The sequence below is a fragment of the Eurosta solidaginis genome, chromosome 1 (assembly GCF_040869045.1).
Source record: "Eurosta solidaginis isolate ZX-2024a chromosome 1, ASM4086904v1, whole genome shotgun sequence".
Lineage (NCBI taxonomy): Eukaryota > Metazoa > Arthropoda > Insecta > Diptera > Tephritidae > Eurosta > Eurosta solidaginis.
Genome location: NC_090319.1, coordinates 257,588,135 through 257,592,048, shown reverse-complemented (window position 1 = coordinate 257,592,048; position 3,914 = coordinate 257,588,135). Strand labels below are relative to the sequence as shown.

The 3,914-nt window shown below is 34.0% G+C and overlaps 1 long non-coding RNA gene across 2 annotated transcripts; it reads right to left on the bottom strand.

Annotated features, from left to right (window-relative positions):
- Positions 1-696: 696 nt before the first annotated feature.
- On the bottom strand, positions 697-3,637 carry LOC137242222 (uncharacterized). Of its 2 annotated transcripts, none has more exons than XR_010950135.1 (2): positions 3,549-3,637; positions 697-944 (listed from the first exon to the last, which is right to left on the bottom strand). It is a non-coding gene; the product is annotated as an uncharacterized lncRNA (long non-coding RNA). The 2 variants fall into 2 exon arrangements; XR_010950137.1 differs by having other exon boundaries at positions 3,462-3,578.
- Positions 3,638-3,914: the final 277 nt, after the last annotated feature.

Here is a 3,914-nt window from a genome sequence, read left to right as displayed (position 1 = left end):
TGTATGGCCAAAGCTGCGAACAAGATTGCGGAATGTTCGCGGAAATGTTCGTGTCGTGTATTTGGCGCTTAAGGTCGTAACCGTATCGTAGCCAGCCAATTGGTTTTTGGTTTATGCGGCAGCCATGGTACATGGTTATTGTACCATGGCGGCAGCTAAGCGGCAGTTAGAGCCTCCTGCGATTTACAACCAGATTGACTGAATTTTTGTATGTGTGCGTGTCGGGTATTTGACGCTTGCCCCGCGACTATCAAATAAAAAGCCCTCAATCACCATTTGCATCATTGTTTACTATATATTTTGGCAGGTTAAATTGAGCTTATGTTGCGAATATAGTGGAAGGCAGTGGACTGGCAGTCGAATGTCATATAATGAAGGAATTGATGTTCGGAGTTTTTTCAAAATTTGCCCGAAATCCTGAATCACAAAAGGGAGTGTAGTTAAGTACGAAAATAAAAAAAATGTAGTTAGGCTTTGCTCCTTTTTAGCAGGAGATTTTCATTTTAAAACTGTAATATACAAACCAATGTTCATTCTATTACTTTTTAGCAAGAGATTTTCATTTTAAAAATGTAATATACAAACCAATGTTTCTTCTATTACTCATTTTATCTATTGAGCTTCACATGCACTTTATAAAAACGTGCTTTTTATTTTTACGAACTTATTCCTCAATGAAAATAAATGAAACACGTATTAGTGTAAGTATTAATCATGTTTCTTACTTCTAAGATATTATAAATGTGTTAAAAGTAGCAGGATTAAAATAATATTGACAAATCTGATATGTCAAACTAATTTTATATAATAAAAAATTAAATACAACTATTTTTATAACATGAAGATAGATAGAAAATTTATTGGGGATTGCACTGCGACCGTTGATCTATTGTGCCCTCATCAGATTGCGTCACGTTCCAGGAAGATATGTTCCACCGTCTCTCCTGATCGATAACGAAATCGACATGAAAAAAAAATTATGTTCTTATTTAGTTGAACGGCGATAGAAAATCGTTTTTTTTTTCTTCTAAAATGCAAGAAACTTTAAGAAGAACGTAAGTTTTTAATTATTTGTGTGTTGTTTTGATGTTGGCGTTGCGTTGCTTATGGATTGAAGCAATTAAAGCGCGTGTGTCCAAAGTCAGATGTACACGCAACGCAAGTGCCAAAACGACGCAGAAGTCACCTTAAGCGTATTTGCTTTAGGTGTTATTTATCAATGTTAATTAAAAATGTTAGATCTCCTAAAAAGTCGAACTTAGGCAAGATACACAAGAGGCGTAGCTTCGTAAACGCCTGCAAAATATGGCATGCAGCTAAGATCTTTCTACACTTCAAGATTGCTTATGCTGTGCCTAATACGCTTCTATGAAGCTACTCCTCGTGTCCATCTTCTCTTAGATTATATGTCAAAGACATTTTTTTTAGCTTTAAACTTTGTTCATAATATTCAGGTACATGTCTACTACTATGGCAGTCGCTAGCATACTACTATTTCATTATTTAAAAAAAAATTAAGTTCGGAAAAATGCAACCTTATCACGTGCATTCTGAAACACGGTTGCCACACCATGTTGTCATTTGGGACCAAGATTTATCGAAAAAAGGACCAGACCTCAAAAAAAGGACCAATTTTAGTTTTTTTTTTTTTTAATTTTAGTTTTATTTTATTGGTATACAAACAATTCGGCAAGTTACTAGAGTATCGTATTTGTTGTAAAAAGGAAAATTGTACGATGTTTCAGGGGTGTCCTATATAAAATTTTTATAAAGGAGACACTTGGCTTTAGTTCAAACTGCACAAACAAAAATAAAGTGTACCTTTAGGTATCACATTTCCAATTTTTTAGGATAAGACTATGTCTTTCACCAGTCTAACGATGTGAACCTAGTTTTGCTTGATTGCAATGAAATAAAATGTATAGCGCAGTTAGGTTTTAGTAAGGAACGGTTAAAAAATTTGCCTTGTGGCAAACTCAATAAATCGTAAATGAAAGGGTTGGATTTTATATAAAGTGCCACGATTTTCAAACTTTTGCTGATTTGTAGGGGTAGAGGGGGTCCTAGAAATCACAAAATTATCATCCGCAACTCTAGGAAACTCTTAGTTTATGAAATATAAACTTTTTAATTTTCAAATTTAGTAAAATTTCAACTTAAGTCCTGCACTTAAAATTCGGGTCGCACATGTCGATAGCGGTATCAAAAGACGCGTATTTGCGTCAAGATTCAGAAACCGAAAGCAGAAACTACATTTTTTATCTCGTTTAAAAGTTATTCGCGGAAAACCCGTCGGTACTATTGTCGCTTTTTTCATTGTTGTAATTAAACAAACGAAAACAAATGACGGTGGTGAATAGTGTTGCCAGCTCCGCAACAATATCTTTTTATCTTGGTAGAACATTATAAGGTGGTGACACGTCGACATAAATGCAAACAAACATACACTGTTAATGTATTTTGTTTTTGTAAAACACTTTTAATAACAAATTGTAGTCTAATATTATTTGGGGTGCTGCGCAGAAGGGTGTACTACGCAGAAGGACATCACCGTGGCGGTAGCCACGGTTATAGCACACACCCGGACTTGGCATGGCGTAGCCCAGGGTTATTTTTTATAAGCGCGGCCGAAGGCCGCCTATGCAGAAAGTTGTTCTACGCAGAATTACCGTTGGAATCAGCATAAAAATCTCTATAAAGCCCAATTTTTTATTTTTTTTTTGACAAATGTATGTATTCTGCACTTGTTCCAATTAAATACATTTATTTCAAATTATTCAGAGAATTACAAAACAAAATACATTGATAGTGTATGTTTGTTTGCATTTATGTCGACGTGTCACCACCTTATAATCTTCTACCAAGTTAAAAAGATATTGTTGCGGAGCTGGCAACACTATTCACCACTTTCATTTGTTTTCGTTTGTTTAATTGCAGCAACGAAAAAAGCGACAATAGTACCGACGGGTTTTCCGCGAATAACTTTTAAACGAGATAAAATATGTAGTTTCTGCTTTCGGATTCTGAATCTTGACGCAAATACTTCTGATAAGTGCGTTTTTTCATCAAAAATTAATGACAATGTGTTTGTCCGAACATTCAACACTTCATTTTTAATGCCTCGCCTAAATTATCTCCCAAGTGAAATATCATTGTTCTGCTACATTTTATTGATAGAGCAATTTTCGTGGTAAGAATTCCATTGGAATAAATTGAAAATTATATGTGGGTAATAGATTTGCGGCAATTTTTTTAGCAGTGTTTTGAATTTTTGTTTCAGTGAAAAAGAAATAAATGTACCAAAACCGTGCCGAAAAAGAACCAAAATTGAGAAAAATGGACCAGTGGACCATATAGGGCTGGAAGGGAATGGACTGAAGTGGCAACCGTGTTCTCAAATGCAAGCTTCCACATCAAATACATATACATATAAGTACTTCGACATTACGAAAAACATTTACGCGTTGTGAGGCTAAGTATTTTTGCATAAAACCTTTTTGACCACCACAATACTACAGATTAAATATAAAATTTCACAAAAATAATACATTTTTTCGAAAAATCACACAGAATATCAGCAGTCGTTGATTACGAATTTAGAAACAATGAGAATGGCAAATACGAACGTGTATGAAATGTAATGTCAAAACGTATATGCACATGGTTGTATTTATATGCACGGAAATGCTTTAAAATCGCATGAAATTTTTAAAATAAAGTTCAAAAATAAATGATAAAAACTTTAATATAAATAAAAAAGATTCTTTTAATAACAACAAAAACGCCTTATATATTCTATATATATATCAATTCGTAAGGATTATCTCACTTTATTTAAGCTAAATAAGCTAGTTTTTTTTTTAAACTGAGTCGAGAACTGTGCGTGTGAATGTGCGAATTTCATCGATCAGCTG